Here is a 21,261-nt window from a genome sequence, read left to right on the forward strand (position 1 = left end):
CCAAACATCTCTTGTGCATGATTCAATTGTTACCACAAGCCAAAGCCAATCATCTTTAATAACAACTCTATAATTATTATAAAGTCTAATGTAAGCATAAAAAACTGTGACATTTCCTTTCATCACATATATGTATCTATCTATACCTAAATGTTTTTATATTTGGAAAATTACGCGAGTATATATACAAATTACTAATTACTAAATTCTCAATTCTCTAAATCCCAATTTTGTATTTCTATTAGACACTTAGATTGCAATCTTGTAATTTAAATTAAGTTTTATTTTATGTTTGGACATTGGATTTTCAAACCGAGAAAAAAAAATGGACCCGAACTGTAAATCGAAATTCCCACCCTTAAACTTAGGTTCTTTTTATTACTATTAATACAATTCCATTAAGTAAATAAACAAGTTTATCAAGATATTATTGCATGTTGGTTAAATTACTATTGCAAGTTGATTAAGTCACTACTGCAAGTCCTTTAAAAAAAAAGTCACTACTACAAGTTCATTAAGTCATTTATGCTCGTCCATCAAAACATTGTTACAAGTTCATTAAATTACTATTGCATACTCATTAAGCCACTATTGTTGGTATAGTAAGTCATCATAGGTCATCTATATTATTAATATATCACACATTTATTGTAAGAACATATTGAAAAAATATATCAATATGAATGAATTTAAAATAACTCTATGAGATATTTTTAACGACATTACTTTTATTGATTGATTTTATTTATACAAAAAGAAATAAAGAAAAATGTATTTAAGCAATGTTTGGCTTATTCAAAATACACTTGGCATGCCCAGAGATAAAGCCAACATTAAACCATACTTTGCGCTAAAAATATTCACTAAATTGATAGATATGAAATCTTCCGTTGCCGGGAATTTAACCCGGGTCTCCTGTGTGAAAGCTAAATATCCTAAGCGGTGGACGACAACGAAACGCTTCCATGGATTATCTGTTGAAAATCATCTTTTGAAAATTATTAACTTATAATTGTATGGTTTACATTTTAAAACCATCAAAGCTAAGTTGCGGTGAACGTGGATCGAACACGTGATCTTCAGTCTAACGCTCTCGCAACTGAGCTATCCCCGTACCTCATAGAAACTTTTTATTCTTAATAAACGAACGCTTAGCTTTTTGTAACCATATGATATTGTGTTCCACATATTGCTTCGCATAGTCATTATTGCGTCTTCAAACTCTTATTAAAAGTTAAAACATAGCCACGATGATTACGTTCATGAGAAACAAACCGATTTCATTCCACTACACCAAACATCTCTTGTGCATGATTCAATTGTTACCACAAGCCAAAGCCAATCATCTTTAATAACAACTCTATAATTATTATAAAGTCTAATGTAAGCATAAAAAACTGTGACATTTCCTTTCATCACATATATGTATCTATCTATACCTAAATGTTTTTATATTTGGAAAATTACGCGAGTATATATACAAATTACTAATTACTAAATTCTCAATTCTCTAAATCCCAATTTTGTATTTCTATTAGACACTTAGATTGCAATCTTGTAATTTAAATTAAGTTTTATTTTATGTTTGGACATTGGATTTTCAAACCGAGAAAAAAAATGGACCCGAACTGTAAATCGAAATTCCCACCCTTAAACTTAGGTTCTTTTTATTACTATTAATACAATTCCATTAAGTAAATAAACAAGTTTATCAAGATATTATTGCATGTTGGTTAAATTACTATTGCAAGTTGATTAAGTCACTACTGCAAGTCCTTTAAAAAAAAAGTCACTACTACAAGTTCATTAAGTCATTTATGCTCGTCCATCAAAACATTGTTACAAGTTCATTAAATTACTATTGCATACTCATTAAGCCACTATTGTTGGTATAGTAAGTCATCATAGGTCATCTATATTATTAATATATCACACATTTATTGTAAGAACATATTGAAAAAATATATCAATATGAATGAATTTAAAATAACTCTATGAGATATTTTTAACGACATTACTTTTATTGATTGATTTTATTTATACAAAAAGAAATAAAGAAAAATGTATTTAAGCAATGTTTGGCTTATTCAAAATACACTTGGCATGCCCAGAGATAAAGCCAACATTAAACCATACTTTGCGCTAAAAATATTCACTAAATTGATAGATATGAAATCTTCCGTTGCCGGGAATTTAACCCGGGTCTCCTGTGTGAAAGCTAAATATCCTAAGCGGTGGACGACAACGAAACGCTTCCATGGATTATCTGTTGAAAATCATCTTTTGAAAATTATTAACTTATAATTGTATGGTTTACATTTTAAAACCATCAAAGCTAAGTTGCGGTGAACATGGATCGAACACGTGATCATCAGTCTAACGCTCTCGCAACTGAGCTATCCCCGCACCTCATAGAAACTTTTTATTCTTAATAAACGAACGCTTAGCTTTTTGTAACCATATGATATTATGTTCCACATATTGCTTCGCATAGTCATTATTGCGTCTTCAAACTCTTATTAAAAGTTAAAACATAGCCACGATGATTACGTTCATGAGAAACAAACCGATTTCATTCCACTACACCAAACATCTCTTGTGCATGATTCAATTGTTACCACAAGCCAAAGCCAATCATCTTTAATAACAACTCTATAATTATTATAAAGTCTAATGTAAGCATAAAAAACTGTGACATTTCCTTTCATCACATATATGTATCTATCTATACCTAAATGTTTTTATATTTGGAAAATTACGCGAGTATATATACAAATTACTAATTACTAAATTCTCAATTCTCTAAATCCCAATTTTGTATTTCTATTAGAAACTTAGATTGCAATCTTGTAATTTAAATTAAGTTTTATTTTATGTTTGGACATTGGATTTTCAAACCGAGAAAAAAAATGGACCCGAACTGTAAATCGAAATTCCCACCCTTAAACTTAGGTTCTTTTTATTACTATTAATACAATTCCATTAAGTAAATAAACAAGTTTATCAAGATATTATTGCATGTTGGTTAAATTACTATTGCAAGTTGAGTAAGTCACTACTGTAAGTCCTTTAAAAAAAAAAGTCACTACTACAAGTTCATTAAGTCATTTATGCTCGTCCATCAAAACATTGTTACAAGTTCATTAAATTACTATTGCATACTCATTAAGCCACTATTGTTGGTATAGTAAGTCATCATAGGTCATCTATATTATTAATATATCACACATTTATTGTAAGAACATATTGAAAAAATATATCAATATGAATGAATTTAAAATAACTCTATGAGATATTTTTAACGACATTACTTTTATTGATTGATTTTATTTATACAAAAAGAAATAAAGAAAAATGTATTTAAGCAATGTTTGGCTTATTCAAAATACACTTGGCATGCCCAGAGATAAAGCCAACATTAAACCATACTTTGCGCTAAAAATATTCACTAAATTGATAGATATGAAATCTTCCGTTGCCGGGAATTTAACCCGGGTCTCCTGTGTGAAAGCTAAATATCCTAAGCGGTGGACGACAACGAAACGCTTCCATGGATTATCTGTTGAAAATCATCTTTTGAAAATTATTAACTTATAATTGTATGGTTTACATTTTAAAACCATCAAAGCTAAGTTGCGGTGAACGTGGATCGAACACGTGATCTTCAGTCTAACGCTCTCGCAACTGAGCTATCCCCGCACCTCATAGAAACTTTTTATTCTTAATAAACGAACGCTTAGCTTTTTGTAACCATATGATATTATGTTCCACATATTGCTTCGCATAGTCATTATTGCGTCTTCAAACTCTTATTAAAAGTTAAAACATAGCCACGATGATTACGTTCATGAGAAACAAACCGATTTCATTCCACTACACCAAACATCTCTTGTGCATGATTCAATTGTTACCACAAGCCAAAGCCAATCATCTTTAATAACAACTCTATAATTATTATAAAGTCTAATGTAAGCATAAAAAACTGTGACATTTCCTTTCATCACATATATGTATCTATCTATACCTAAATGTTTTTATATTTGGAAAATTACGCGAGTATATATACAAATTACTAATTACTAAATTCTCAATTCTCTAAATCCCAATTTTGTATTTCTATTAGACACTTAGATTGCAATCTTGTAATTTAAATTAAGTTTTATTTTATGTTTGGACATTGGATTTTCAAACCGAGAAAAAAAATGGACCCGAACTGTAAATCGAAATTCCCACCCTTAAACTTAGGTTCTTTTTATTACTATTAATACAATTCCATTAAGTAAATAAACAAGTTTATCAAGATATTATTGCATGTTGGTTAAATTACTATTGCAAGTTGAGTAAGTCACTACTGTAAGTCCTTTAAAAAAAAAAGTCACTACTACAAGTTCATTAAGTCATTTATGCTCGTCCATCAAAACATTGTTACAAGTTCATTAAATTACTATTGCATACTCATTAAGCCACTATTGTTGGTATAGTAAGTCATCATTGGTCATCTATATTATTAATATATCACACATTTATTGTAAGAACATATTGAAAAAATATATCAATATGAATGAATTTAAAATAACTCTATGAGATATTTTTAACGACATTACTTTTATTGATTGATTTTATTTATACAAAAAGAAATAAAGAAAAATGTATTTAAGCAATGTTTGGCTTATTCAAAATACACTTGGCATACCCAGAGATAAAGCCAACATTAAACCATACTTTGCGCTAAAAATATTCACTAAATTGATAGATATGAAATCTTCCGTTGCCGGGAATTTAACCCGGGTCTCCTGGGTGAAAGCTAAATATCCTAAGCGCTGGACGACAACGAAACGCTTCCATGGATTATCTATTGAAAATCATCTTTTGAAAATTATTAACTTATAATTGTATGGTTTACATTTTAAAACCATCAAAGCTAAGTTGCGGTGAACGTGGATCGAACACGTGATCTTCAGTCTAACGCTCTCGCAACTGAGCTATCCCCGCACCTCATAGAAACTTTTTATTCTTAATAAACGAACGCTTAACTTTTTTAACCATATGATATTATGTTCCACATATTGCTTCGCATAGTCATTATTGCGTCTTCAAACTCTGATTAAAAGTTAAAACATAGCCACGATGGTTACGTTCATGAGAAACAAACCGATTTCTTTCCACTACACCAAACATCTCTTGTGCATGATTCAATTGTTACCACAAGCCAAAGCCAATCATCTTTAATAACAACTCTATAATTATTATAAAGTCTAATGTAAGCATAAAAAACTGTGACATTTCCTTTCATCACATATATGTATCTATCTATACCTAAATGTTTTTATATTTGGAAAATTACGCGAGTATATATACAAATTACTAATTACTAAATTCTCAATTCTCTAAATCCCAATTTTGTATTTCTATTAGACACCTTAGATTGCAATCTTGTAATTTAAATTAAGTTTTATTTTATGTTTGGACATTGGATTTTCAAACCGAGAAAAAAAATGGACCCGAACTGTAAATCGAAATTCCCACTCTTAAACTTAGGTTCTTTTTATTACTATCAATACAATTCCATTAAGTAAATAAACAAGTTTATCAAGATATTATTGCATGTTGGTTAAATTACTATTGCAAGTTGATTAAGTCACTACTGCAAGTCCTTTAAAAAAAAAAGTCACTACTACAAGTTCATTAAGTCATTTATGCTCGTCCATCAAAACATTGGTACAAGTTCATTAAATTACTATTGCATACTCATTAAGCCACTATTGTTGGTATAGTAAGTCATCATAGGTCATCTATATTATTAATATATCACACATTTATTGTAAGAACATATTGAAAAAATATATCAATATGAATGAATTTAAAATAACTCTACGAGATATTTTTAACGACATTACTTTTATAGATTGATTTTGTTTATACAAAAAGAAATAAAGAAAAATGTATTTAAGAAATGTTCGGTTTATTAAAATACACTGGGCATACCCAGAGAGAAAACCAACATTAAACCATACATTGCACTACAAATCTTCACTAAATTGATAGATTTGAAATCTTCCGTTGCTGAGAATCGAACCCGGGTCTCCTAGGTGAAAGCCAGATATCCTAACTGCTGGACGACAGCGGAACGCTTCCACGGATTATCTGTTGTAAATCATCTTTTGAAAATATTAACTTATAATTGTATGGTTTACTTTTTAAAACCGTCAAAGCTAAGTTGCGGTGAACGTGGATCGAACACGTGACCTTCAAATCTTCAGTCTGACGCTTTCCCAACTGAGCTATCCCTGCACCTCATAAGAACTTTTTATTCTTAATAAACGAACGTTTAGCTTTTTGTAACCATATGATATTATGTTCCACATATTGCTCCGCACAGTCATTATTGCGTCTTCAAACTCTGATTAAAAGTTAAAACATAGCCACGATGATTACGTTCATGAGAAACAAACCGATTTCATTCCACTACATCAAACATCTCTTGTGCATGATTCAATTGTTACCACAAGCCAAAGCCAATCATCTTTAATAACAACTCTATAATTATTATAAAGTCTAATGTAAGCATAAAAAACTGTGACATTTCCTTTCATCACATATATGTATCTATCTATACCTAAATGTTTTTATATTTGGAAAATTACGCGAGTATATATACGACTTACTAGTTACTAAATTCTCAATTCTTTAAATCCCAATTTTGTATTTCTATTGGACACTTAGATTGCAATCTTGTAATTTGAATTAAGTTTTATTTTATGTTTGGACATTGGATTTTTAAATATGTAGTGTTGTCTTGTTTGTTGGACTCATTATTGATTGAGGAATTTGAAATATGCATCGTTGATGTGTTCATTCGATTTTAAATTTTTAATTAATAATAAATAAATAATTAATTAATTGCGCTAAAGAACTACAGAATGTTAATGTTCTCAAATTGACCGAACCAAACTAAACTTCAATGTTAAATAGAATGGTTTCCTATTTTCAAAACCGAAAAATATAAATCAAACCGAGAAAAAAAACTGGACCCGAACTGTAAATCGAAATTCCCACCCCTAATTTTTGGTTCTTTTAATTACTATTAATACAATTCCATTAAGTAAATTAACAAGTTTTTCAAGATATTATTGCATGTTTGTTATAATAATAATAATAATAATATTATTATTATTATTATTAGTAGTAATTAAACCAAGTCAAAGAATTTAATAAAACAAACATGGGTGAGTCATGTATGTTAATGTGGAACATGCCTAGATTATAGGAGTAGTACACGGAGCATTACCTTCCTATTTATTAGCTTTCTATTAGTATAAATATGTGGTGTATTTTCATTTGTTAAATCATCCCAGTGAATATACATTATTCATTCTAATCTTTCTCTCTCTCTCTCTTCCTATTTATATATTATTATATATAAGTACATAGATATATTATATATAATATATATATTATATTTAATATATCTTACATTTGGTATCAGAGACAGTCAATTCAACCTTTCAACCCCGAAATATTTCTCGTAGTTAAATATGGCAACAAATTTCAATATTGTATGGTCGGGTCCCAAATTGGACGGGAAACTCGATTACAATTATTGGCAAATTATGATGTCTACACATTTGCAAGCTCAAAATCTTTGGAGCTTTGTTGATCCCGGTCCACCCGAAGGAGCTGATGCAGCCGCTATACGGCGAGATAAATTGGCCTTGGGTCAGATTCACCAAGGTTTTCATTATTCCATTTTTGGGCAATTAGCTCGTGCCCAAACAGCAAAACAAGCTTGGGACATCTTAAAGGTGTCACACAAAGGAGTTGATCGGGCGTAGAAGTCTAAGTTGCAGTCGTTGAGAAGGTTGTACGATAATTGTGAGATGACCTCTACAGAAACAGTAGATATGTATTTCACTCGTCTTATTGATATGGTGAATAAGATGAGGTTATACGGAGATACAATTGAAGATGGTGCAGTGGTTGAAAAAGTTCTTCGAAGTATGCCGATGAAGTATGACCATGTGGTGATGGCTTCAATAACAGAGTCACACAAAACCGAGCTCTTATCAATTGCAGAGCTGAAAGGTATGGTAGAAAGTCATATTGACAGGATTGCGTCAAAATCGGAACCACTAGCAGAAGAAGCTTTGAAGAGTTAAGTCACCCTTAATGTGACTGGCACTAATCAAAGAGGTGGAGGATCTGGTAGAGGTCGTGGAAGAGGAAGAAGAGGTTCTGGTGGAAGAGGTCGTGGTAACTTCAACCAAGGAGGAGGACATGGTAACTCCAACCAAGGAAGAGGTGGAGGTAATACCAAACAAGGTAAATTTCCATTTCATTGCTACAATTGTGGCAAGTATGGACACAAGATTGCAGATTGTTGGTATAATGAGGACAACAATCATGGAAATCAAGCAAACATTGCTGAAAATACTGCTGAAAAGTCTGGTGAGAGTTCTGAAACCTTACTTTTTGCCAGCAATAGTTTTTCTACAGATAAGAACATATGGTTCTTGGATACTGGGTGTAGTAACCATATGTGTGGGAAGAAAGAATATAATTGTTTTCTGAACTGGATGAATCAGTCCGGTCTGAAGTAACGTTTGGCAATAAGTCAAAGGTGCCAATTTTGGGAAAAGGTAAAATCTCTATTCAATTGAAGGATGGTACTCACAATTTTATATCCGATGTGTTCTATGTTCCTGAACTAGACCAAAATTTGTTGAGTTTGGGTCAGTTGTCAGTAAAAGGATATAAGATACATATTGCTCAAGGGTGTTGTACCATTGAAGATGCTAAAGGAGTTTTGATTGCAAAGGTAAATATGTCCCAAAATCGACTATTTCCTTTGAAAATTAAGCATACTCTCCTTGATTGCTTTAATTCTGAAGTTTGTGATGATAATTGGTTATGGCATATGCGGTTTGGGCATTTTCATTTCTCTGGATTAAACTATCTTGCGAGAAAGGAACTTGTTTTTTATTTACCTGTTGTGAATGTCCCTAATCGAATATGTGAGATTTGTGTGATTGGGAAGAAGCATAGAGATCCCTTTCCCGTGGGCAAGTCAAGGAGAGCTACAAAACAGTTGGAGATTGTTCACTCAGACCTGTGTTCATTGGAGGTTCCCTCACATGGAGGTTGTAAGTACTTTATTACTTTCATTGATGATTTCAGTAGGAAAACATGGGTTTACTTTCTGAAGCAAAAGTCTGAAGCGTGTAATGTTTTCAAACAATTTAAGACTTTTGTTGAAAAGCAAAGTGGTTATGACATTAAAATCTTGAGAACTGATAGAGGTACAGAATATATTGCCTGTGATGATTTTCTGAAAGAAAAGGGTATTCAGCACCAAATGACAGCTAGATACACTCCACAACAAAACGGAGTGGCTGAGAGGAAGAATAGGTCTATCATGGATATGGTAAGGTGCATGTTGAAATCCAAGAATCTGCCTAAGCCTTTTTGGGCAGAAGCTGTTGCTTGTGCTGTCTATGTGTTGAATAGGTGTCCAACTAAAAGTGTCCGTGATAAGACACCCAAAGAAGCATGGAGTGGGAGAAAACCCTCTATCAAATATCTCAAGGTTTTTGGATGTTTGGCATATGCACATGTGCCAGATCCATTGAGAAAGAAGTTGGATGATAAATGTGAGAAATGCATATTCATTGGTTATAGTGACGCTTCAAAGGCTTATAAACTATACAATCCTGAAACTAAGAAGGTTGTTATAAGTCGTGATGTCACTTTTGATGAATATGGTGCCTGGGATTGGTTAGCTAAAGATGAAAGTTCAGTTGTTATTCCTGTTGTTGAAAATATTGTTGATGAGCAACCGATTCCAGATCATGACTAGTCTCCTTCACAGCCAGAATCGTCAGTTCGACAATCTCAGCGCGAGCGCCACATACCAGCTCGCTTGCAAGATTATGTTTTGGGTCATGATAATGACCTGTCTGATGAAGATATTATTCAATTTGCTCTCTTTGCAGATTGTGATCCTTTAACTTTTGAGGAGGCTACTACAGAAACTCATTGGCTTAAGGCGATGGATGAGGAGATACGTGTCATTGAAAAGAATGGTACCGGGGAGTTCACAGATTTACCTCCTGGGAAGAAGCCAATTGCAGTAAAGTGGGTTTACAGAACGAAATACAAGTCAGTATATCCAACTTGAAGACAGAGACATTTCTTAAATTGAAGAAGGAGATATTGGGATGACCAATACATCCAACTTGGTTTAAAGGAGGCAATGTTATAATAATAATAATAATAATAATATTATTATTATTATTAGTAATTAAACCAAGTCAAAGAATTTAATAAAAACAAACATGGGTGAGTCATGTATGTTAATGTAGAACATGCCTAGATTATAGGAGTAGTACATGGAGCATTAACTTCCTATTTATTAGCTTTGTATTAGTATAAATATGTGGTGTATTTTCATTTGTTAAATCATCCCAGTGAATAAACATTATTCATTCTAATCTTTCTCTCTCTCTCTCTTCCTATTTATATATTATTATATATAAATACATAGATATATTATATATATATATATATATATATATATATATATATATATATATATATATATATATATCTTACAATGTTCTTTAAATTACTATTGCAAGTTGATTAAGTCACTACTGCAAGTCCTTTAAAAAAAAAAAAGTCACTACTACAAGATCATTAAGTCATTTATGCTCGTCCATCAAAACATTATTACAACTTCATTAAATTACTATTGCATACTCATTAAGCCACTATTGTAGGTATAGTAAGTCATCATAGGTCATCTATATTATTAATATATCACACATTTATTGAAAGAACATATTGAAAAAATGTATCAATATGAGTGAATTTAAAATAACTCTTTGAGATATTTTTAACGACATTACTATTATAGATTGATTTTATTTATACAAAAAGAAATAAAGAAAAATGTATTTAAGCAATGTTTGGTTTATTATATTGGCATCATGGCGAGAATAACCATCTAAACAAATACACTGGGCATACCCAGAGAGAAAGCCAACATTAAAAAATACTTCACTAAATTGATAGATATGAAATCTTGCGTTGCCAGGAATCAGACCCGGTTCTCCTGGGTGAAAGCCAGATATGCTAACCGCTGGACGACAACGGAACGCTTCCATGGATTATCTGTTGAAAATCATCTTTTGAAAACTATTAACTTATAAATGTATGGTTTACATTTTAAAACCATCAAAACTAAGTTGCGATGAACGTGGATCGAACACGTGACCTTCAGATCTTCAGTCTGACGCTCTCCCAACTAAGCTATCCCCGTCCCTCATTAAACCAACATTAAGTCACTAAGCCCTGTTATAAGGTTCCCACAAGAGTCCCGCAAGCAAGCTTCTCCCACAGCCCTAGCGGCTCAAAAAGCCGCATTTGTGTTAAGCTTGAGTCTGCCCACAGGTGGAGTGAGCCATTTAACCCAAACTGTGATCTTCCGCGGTGGCAGTTGAAATCGCAGGAGCAGCCCAGTGAGAGCAATCAGCAGCATCTCTTGCCTGACTCGACTAATAAAACGCAAGGCCGATGCAGCACCTTGGCCATAAACACCCTGGTTGTAAGAGCACTACAGACACCACAAAACAACGCATGGCAGCAATTTGGCAGACAATTTATCGCCGAGCACGGAGGAGAGAGCAGCCACCAGGCGTGGCATTCTGTGCGGGGAGAAGAAGCCCCAGTCGCCAATCCAAAGATACCCCGGAGGTAACACCAAACCTGCCGGGACACCCGGCATTGATAAAGACAATGCTCCATATCCGCAGAGGCATGGTGACATTGTGGGCACATCGACGGCATACATACACCAAAACGCTGCAGAACATCTGGGAATGGCAGAAAATTTCGAAGCATTTTCCACATAAACACAAAGACTTTCAACGGGAGCTCTCACCCCAAATGCAGTCAGACGACAGGCTCTTGGCTAACCTGGGACGCAACTCATCATGGGCCGATGATAGGGTGAATTCACCATAGGAATCAGGCATCCAAATTGGGGTACCAGAATCAGTGAATGTGTTGTCATCTACAAAATCTCGAAGCTGCTGCATTCGACGCCAGGTAATCGAAGCCGCACGTCGATCAGAGTGGTAGAGGGTGTGCATGAAGTCACTCCATAGAGATCCACCCCTCATGAACCCGAAGAGAAGTTTTGCAGAGTACGCTTGTTGGATCGACTCCAGCGATCCACCCCTCGTCTGTTGGATAACAAATCTTTCGCCAAGCCGCCCAATGACGTTTCAGTTTTCCCCTCTCAAATCCCCATAAAAAATTGGCGAACCTGGATTCCAGATCCTTTATCGTTTGCCGAGGGAGAGGGATTGAAGCTGCAGTAAAGAGTGGTATTGTACTTAAGACATGGCAAATCAAAATCAACCTTCCTCCCGGGGAAAGAAGTTTGCGCTGCCAACTGAGTACTCTGTTGTCTATCCTTTCCAGTAAATGGTGATGATAAATAGGCCTAATCCTGCCCTTAAACAGACTCACACATAGATATCGAAAAGGCAAAGTAAATTTTTGCATGCCCAAAATGCGGGCCATTTCAAGAGACCTACCGCGTGTGCACTGTTTGGAAGTCACAAAGAAACTTTTGCTGTAATTAATCTTTTGGTCAGAGCCTTCCTGGTGTTTAATCAAGACTTCGGCCAAAGCTCTCAACGAAGCCGAAGAGACATTTACAAAGATCACAATGTCGTCCGCGAACTCCAAGTGAGTGATCACCGGGCAATTCGGGGCTATGAAGTATGGCGAGAGTAGACGGACACTGTAACAACCCTAAATTTTATGATATTTAAAACCTATAAATTAAAGGCAAATCTATTATTAATTCCCCAACAGAGCATAAATTAAACATAGTAGTCGGGGCGCTATGCCACATCGGAGCTAGAGAACTCATATGCACAGGCTAAACTATCTAACAAAGCATAAACCATAATTAATACCCAAATACAAATCCAGGCACGCAGGCCATCTCATCAAAGCTAGAACTACCTAAACTAAGTCCATGAATCCAACTAGCGCGCTCTGAAGCTACTCAACTGTCCCTGAAAAACATTCGGTGTAACAACCGTAAGCGAATAATGCTGGTAACCCACTCCAACCCGTTAAGTACAATATAGGTAGATATAAGAAACTCATGTTGAAAATGGAATACATATATACTTATGAGACTCTAGTTTAAATCCAAGATCAAGACTCAAGACATATTAACAGACTCAACATCATAGAATAATCATAAGAACTAACAGGCATCCTCAGCACGCAATACAAGACATGACAGGCAGATAAGCATACAAATAACAAGTAGAAGCAACGAAGACATTCAATACAATAAATTAGCAAGTAGTCATCAAAACACACAACTCATCCTCTAACCTTATACCAAGTTCCAACCTTGTAGCTCCCCTCCGTCCTTATATCAGTTCCAACCTATACCTCCAGGCCAACGTTATACCATCACCCCTTATGCCTCCGGGCAACTACATGCCCCCACCGACAAACCGCCTATCAACCACCAACATATCAAGATGGTGTCGCAGTGCCATTCAATGATCCGCACCTCTAGTGCCTGTATCAAGGGGTTAGCGCATATAGCTCTCACATGACACCGCAGCACTTATAACCTGACCCATGCTCAACGACAAGCAAGTCTAAGGTGGGTGTGTGCCTTTAGCACAGTCACCGCTACGGCCTGTACCTTTAGTACAATGATCGGGCACAAGTGGTGCCAATCGCCAACAATTCATTTCCACCTATCACAATCTCATCATCATCATAATCATCATTCACACCGGCCATTGCGCAATGACCATGATACTCATCATCATTCAATCAATCAACACATATTCAAATAACAATCAAGACATAACAACAATGACACGTATTACACATAAATTCCTAGAACGATACCTAAAACATCAAGCGAGACTCATACACGATAAACGGGGTACCACGGGACACAACGGAACACGAGGAAACATCAAACGGGGAAAAATATCACGAACCACGACCGATTTCCAGCGGGTAGGTGGCGGGTGGGTGACACAAGAACATCAAGAAATCTATATGCAAAGTCTTAAACACAAGTCCTAGGCTAGACTTAACACCCGATCATGCATAATCCCACCCAAATATACCAAGAACGTCATAATACAAAATTCACGATATAAACCCTAGGGCTCTAGACATACTCAAAATACAAGATCATTCATATAATCAATCGTAATATCAAGAACATCAAGATTATCACATAAACACAATATTAACTCTAGGCAAAGCTCTATCAAGACTCAAACATAGAATCAGATATCAAAGGAGCCAATGAATAAGATATAGCAAGGAAAATAAGATTTGTCGAGACATGGGTTACCTCTTAGCATTAATTAATCCTCCCTTGGCTATTAATGTTTTTCTGTAAGATTTCCATCCGATTGATCCCCCTAGGCTTGGTGGTGGGGAATCTCCTGGGAATAATTTCGTGTAATATAACTATGGGTGGTAAGGGTTCTAATTGCTTTCTAATCCCCTATTTATAGAGTTAGGAATCCTAATCAGAGTCTGAATATTCAAGACCTACATTCTATTCCTAACAGGTATATAGGTCTAGGATTCCTAATTAGAATCTGAGTAGTAAAGGCCTACTATCTTTATTCCTAATAGGTCTAGGATTTCAAAATAGAATCTGAATAGTGGAAGGTCCACTCTCTTTATTCCAAATAGGCTTAAGACTCTAGTTTAAGCAATGGTCCATGATCCATGGTCGACCACATTAATTAATTAATGGGAATCCTAACCAAATTAAATCCTTTTTAATTATTATTAACGGAATTAATTAAATAATTAATATGGGATTAAAAGCCGTAACACGGGGTGTTACAGACACCCATCTTCAGAATAAGAGATAGCGATAGAGCTTCATAGGCCAAAATGAAACGTAACGGGGAGAGTGGGTCACCTTGTTTGACACCTCTTGAAGGCGGAAAGAAACCACAGCTTACAGCATTAACAAGCGCCGAGAGCCGTGTGGCTGCTAAGTTTTGCATGATAAGATTCGCAAACAAGTCTGGGAAGCGAAATTTCCTCATTTCTCTTTTTCACTCACTCCTTATTAATTGTATATATAGCTCTCATATTTCTCTCAATTTTGGATAGTCTCATCTCTCAACTCTCTTTCTTCTAAATGGAAAGTATAGTATTCACATTGTCTTATTTTTAGTATTATACTTATTATTATTATTATTATTATTATTATTATTATTATTATTATTATTATTATTATTATTATTATTATTATTATTATTATTTGAGGATTTAAACCAGCAGTCAACCACTCGATCACATCTACTCCGGAATGCATGGTCCAGAGTTTCTTCTTCTTCGTGACACCTCCATCCTCCGTCAGCCCTCGTTTCTTAGTTCTGCAGCTTGAATGTTATAATTATTTTATTAGTTGATAAACTAAGTATGTATGAAGTAGCTAGTTAGCGGATGATTTGAGCAAAGCTAGTAGATTCGGAAAATTGTTTTAATGTGTATGGCTATTGTAATTCATTTGTACGGAATTTGTTCATCTATTGCAATAGCTGGTGTAGTATGCTAAAGAAATCAAGGCAAATCCATTCTTAATTTTAAATATACAAGTTTTTCTTTCCACTAACATAATTTCCTTTATATATATATATATATATATATATATATATATATATATATATATAGAATCTTGATTAGGGTAGAGGGCTCCTCCCGTGCGACGATCGTGCGGCCGTCTCATTATTGTCAATTCTCTACTTGTTCGGTCTGACTCTCTACTACTTTCATGTTCCGGTCCCACTTCTACTACCTGTTTTGTGCCTTTTACCCCTTACATCGAGGTAATTTTAAACTATGCAAATAAAATGCACCAGTAGATGGGTCTGGCAATGTTTCAAGCTCTAGAAATACACCATTAGCAGGGAGCAACAACATTGTTGCAGTTGAGAAAAGATAAAGGACTTCTGCAACAGGAGTAACAACTACAAATAAAAGTATTACCACTTAAGAAACTTGGATTTAATACCAAGGCTCTGAGGTAAGGATCAATTGGTAAGCCAAAATCCTTGTATCTAAGATCATACGGGCCATTCGTAACAGGCCTACACAAGATAATTTTACAATTGTGAAATATATATACACGCACTTTAAAAGAACACATACATTAAAGGCACCTGTGTGAGGCGGCCGAAATTGAAGTGGGGTTCTTGCGCGACAGGATAGTACGAATAAGAATTGTATTACCATATTTTTACAATATTGCGCAAACCTTATAATAGTATATGAGTCTTTTGGGCGGGAAGTTAAATTGAAGATTTTGTTTTCATATATAGTATAGATACACTGTGTGGCATACTCATATTTAATTGTGTTTTATATTCATATTTCGCACTGTTATTTCTCAAAAAATTAATATAGAACATTATAACTTTAAGTTGTGAGATCTAAATATACAGACTATAATCTACGAGAAACTTAACTCGTAGTAGCGGAAGCGAAAGCACTGTAGATCTCCAGCCACAGTCGATATCTTGTTGTATTGCCTCTTGAACGGTAGATCTGCAGAATAGGTTTAGCCGTTTTGTCTCATACTTGATTCAGAACCCTAGATGGTGTATTGGTATTTTTTGAGCAGTATGAGTACCATATAATGAATCATGTATCATGTATCCCATCAATACAGGCTTTATATAGGCACATTGGTGGAATACAGACTTAAACCTAAATGTCCAATCCAACCAATTACTTAATGGGCCTAGTCCACTTGCACCACATAATTAAGACCCATAATATATAAAATATATTATACAGGAAAGTCTTACAGTCTCCCACTTGGTGCAAGTACTAGCAAACTCTCATCAAAGAACAAAACACACGAACCACAGTAATATGTCCTCTACTGAATAAGTGAGTAATATCACCTATGATCACATGCATTTTGATTCCCCAACTTGAATCCTTTATGAACAAACCCAATGTTTATTCTTGGTACCTTAAGGGATGTTTTTCAAAATAAAATATATATGCGCAACATAAGAGAGAAAACCATCCAAATTGTACAAAAGAGTACACTGTTTTGATCTCTAAGATACTTAAAAGCATGCTTTAAGTAGAGATCTCTTAATGTTAGAATAATGCTAACTATATTCCATGACTTCTTTATAAGTTAACATAAGCACTACCTCTAACGGCTTAGAGCTTGAAGTTGACACGTCTGTCACTCCCACTCATCAAAAATAGCCAAAAGATAGTTTAGTCATAGAAGCATTCCAACAACTTAGACAATAAACCAAAGGTCTAAGTCCATAATTTTTGAATCTTAAACATACACCATAACTTTCCAAATATTCTTAAGGTCCACCTCAAAAAGAATTGAACACTATGAGCCTTACTTTTATGTTTCGCAAAATTGTCTTGAGCCTTACAAATCAAAATGGCCCAAGATCAATTTTGAAGAAACTAAAGACTCTGTTAAATGCTAAAAAATTTATTAAATAACAGTGCACCACAAGTTAAATGTTTTGTGCTAATAAACTCCTTAATATTGTTACAACATTTTCATAAATATGTTGCACAACTAATATAAATTTATATGAACAAATATAACATTAATACTTGTGGAATCTTTTGGACTTATTGTTTGACATACAATCCAATGTGGGATGTATGAAGCCAATTAAATCCAAAAACTTTAGTGGAGTATCATAATGATCATTTTTCTAAATGATCACTCCCACTGATTAAGATATTCTTTAGTAATGATCCTTTCCTAAATGACCACTCCCACTGATTAAGATACTCTTCATCGAAATTAATGATATACGTACTCATAATTGATTTGACCAACTAATTAATGAAGATATAATTCCCCACCATTAGTTGGGCATACTAAATAATCAATATATGATTCCAATTAAAGTCCAACTAATGGAATAACTAATGAGGACATAATTCCCCACCATAGTTGGACATACTATAATAATAAAATACACTTTCTAAAACCAATTTGGAATTTGGCTCAAATAGGTACATTTTATTTTTGGAATTCAAAAGAGGTATATCTGAAACTGCACCGTGAATCTTGAATACAGGATGAACCTTAGAATTCTACTGATTTTAGGTTTTGCAACAATCGCGTTCATTAATTAGATTTGTTAATCAAATGTAAATAATGAAAATTGAAAGCATAAAATAAAACAATAACACAAGAGAATTGTTACGTAGTTCAAATCGCTTCTCCTACGTCTGCGGGGCAATCCACGTCTTCCCAATCAACTATAGATGTTCACCAAGGAGTATTACAAGAGGTAAGTACAAATGGCTCTCAGCCTTTACCACTACAAATCTTCCTAACACCTATTCAGGACTGAACCGTGCATGCCATAACAATCTTCAAGCGAAGCTTCAACTGTACTAGGTACTATCTGTGCAGTCCAGAATTAAACTACAATAATATAATCAAAGAGATAATATAAGAGCTTGTAAAATATTCTTTCACATAGAATAGCAATTCTCAAATCGTCAGTTTCCAAAAAGGAATAGCTTCCTTTTATAGTAACTTTTACTCCACCAGATTTGATCCATAAAGATAGCATCCATAATCTTCAACAAACCACATCCACACATTCTATTTTGAACTTCCCTCACTGTATGCTCTGCTGACTTTCTCTTCTTAAATTTCCAATAAATGATAGCAACTTAAAATAATCTTATAAGATAGGAAATGGTCTAAATAGATTTAAAATAATTTTAAATCTAATTAAATTGAAACTAAATAAATTAGCCAACCAAGGTTTTAATGTGTACTAAACTTGTACACTAACAATATCTAATCACATAACTTACTACAGTTAGTCCGAAGAACCGAGCAAGATTCGTGGATCAATTAATAAAAGTGGCTAAATTTTGAGAAGTTACTGAATTCATGTTTTGCCAATGCAAACCATGAAACTTATAATTATAATTGAACTAAATTTATAAATTCTAAGAAATGTGATAAAATTATTATTTAGTGGGTTGTGGTATTTATTGACATAAAACTTGCCTGTAGGATAAAGTTTTAATTCTATTAAACCCAATTAAACCCTTATGATAATATTTTATCTCAATTGCTAAATGGACAGAAGAATCTAGTGACAAAAAACTTGCCTGTGGGCTAAAAGAATATTATCTCTACATAATATTATGTTTAGGACAAACATGCATAAAATTAAACATTAAACGACTCATATATTCCAAACAAATTTCATAACTTAAAGCAATTTACAATATGAGATTTCAAAGTATAAACTTAATATTCATACACTAATGAGTCCAAATTAAACCAAAATTGACGCAACATTTTGAATAATAATGCAATAAATGTATACTTTGAAATTTTCAAACTGTAAGCCCATAACAAAATGTTTTAATGCATAAAGATCAAATTTATGAGAAATATATTGAATTCAAAAATTATAACAATATCAAGCCAAAAGAATATGTTGTCATTTGTAAATCAAAATCTCACAAACCCTAACTGTATAATTAAACTTAATATTATGCACTTAATATGATCAAATGCATAAAACAACAGTCTAAAGAGTATGAATCATACATAACCAAATATGGGCAATAACATTGATCATAATTCAAAGACTAAATGAATTATGGAATATATGTACAGTAATGGCAATAGTCAGTTGCCTAAAAAAAATTTCTTATCTAAAGTATTGCCACATAAACATAATTGGAAACAATTTAGGATTCATAAATAAACCATAATAATAATGTTATCATTAAAATATTAATGGTAATAAATAACTTTATAATCACCATTAATATTTGGTAATAACATCCAAAGTATGGTAATATATCTTCCTTAATGTTTCAATTTTTCTTAAGGAAATAAAATGTAGCAATTTCAAAATTATAGCAGTCAAACTATAACTATAGCAGTAATTACCAATAAATAATGATAAAAACTTAATGACTTACCTTAATGATGCAAACCACATCTCCCATAATGCTAGAATTCTCCCATCTTCACCGTCAGTAACCTCAATGCAACGTCACGTAACAATAATCACCAAATAGGTAATCTTTCCAAACATAATAAATAGATTACCAAGAAATGTTTATTATTATGAAAGGTAATAAACGAGATTAGCCCCTAAATTTTAATAACAATAATTAATAATGCCAAATTTAACTTAATAAATGGCAAAACAATAATTAAGGGGATACTGAATGTCAATCTCATATTACTGCATAATAATTAATCAAGACTATTATATCTTTTAGGGAGACTGAAATTATGGTAATAATCAAATTGCTATTTCAAAGACAATATACCAACTATATTTCTTTTGCCATAAACTTAAAAGACTTATTATTATTATTAAGGCCCTGAAGACTATTGATAGATTTAAAAATATATATAATCAACTTAAACAATAGTTGTAATTCGTAATAGCCAAATTAACAAGTATAATCCTTAAATTCTTAATGGCTCATAAATAGACCCAAAATAATAATTATAGCACTTAATCACTCAAATTAGACCCATAAACTCAATGGTCCAAGTGACTTATGACATGAATACAAAATGGTCTAGTACTGAAATATATCCAAACTTAATATTATTACCAAACATGAATACCATTAACAAAATATGGTAGTCAGTAATAATTAAGACTTAGTGAACATGTTATGCATAATAATCAATATTATTATCATAATAAACATGGTATAAGTCAAAATAAAATAGCTATAATTATTATTAAAATATCAATCAAAAAATGGTGGGATCCAAACTTAATACCCAAGATAGGTCCCAAATAACTTGTTCAAAATAGGTTTTAGAGTTCTAAGTGAGACATAGGACTAAAATATGCTCAAAATTAAATGAGAAACCAAACAAGTTGTCTTAATAGACCATAATGTCAAATATTGGCCTAAGGATCCTAAAATTGAATGACATTTAATATAGAGACTAAGAGTTAATAATATGTTCATTATTATAAATATTTTATTATTATGGCCATTAAACTTGTGACCTTTTGTTAGCCTTTACTTATTTTATTACTTATGTTAAAGGATGTGAAAGGTTGTAATCATCCCTATAAATTGAGGGTGAAGGCTTAATGAAAAGATGGTCTCATGTGATTGTGTTCTATACATTGTGTTCCTCTCTCCCTTTTTACTTAT

General features: G+C 33.2%; 2 non-coding genes across 2 annotated transcripts; both read right to left on the bottom strand.

Annotated features, from left to right (window-relative positions):
- Positions 1-6,218: 6,218 nt before the first annotated feature.
- On the bottom strand, positions 6,219-6,291 carry TRNAF-GAA. The gene has a single exon. It is a non-coding gene; the product is annotated as a tRNA-Phe (tRNA).
- A 4,953-nt stretch (positions 6,292-11,244) lies between these two features.
- Positions 11,245-11,317, bottom strand: TRNAF-GAA. The gene has a single exon. It is a non-coding gene; the product is annotated as a tRNA-Phe (tRNA).
- Between the last annotated feature and the right edge of the window lie 9,944 nt (positions 11,318-21,261).

Source organism: Ipomoea nil, unplaced genomic scaffold (genome assembly GCF_001879475.1).
Source record: "Ipomoea nil cultivar Tokyo-kokei standard unplaced genomic scaffold, Asagao_1.1 scaffold0209, whole genome shotgun sequence".
Taxonomy (NCBI): domain Eukaryota; kingdom Viridiplantae; phylum Streptophyta; class Magnoliopsida; order Solanales; family Convolvulaceae; genus Ipomoea; species Ipomoea nil.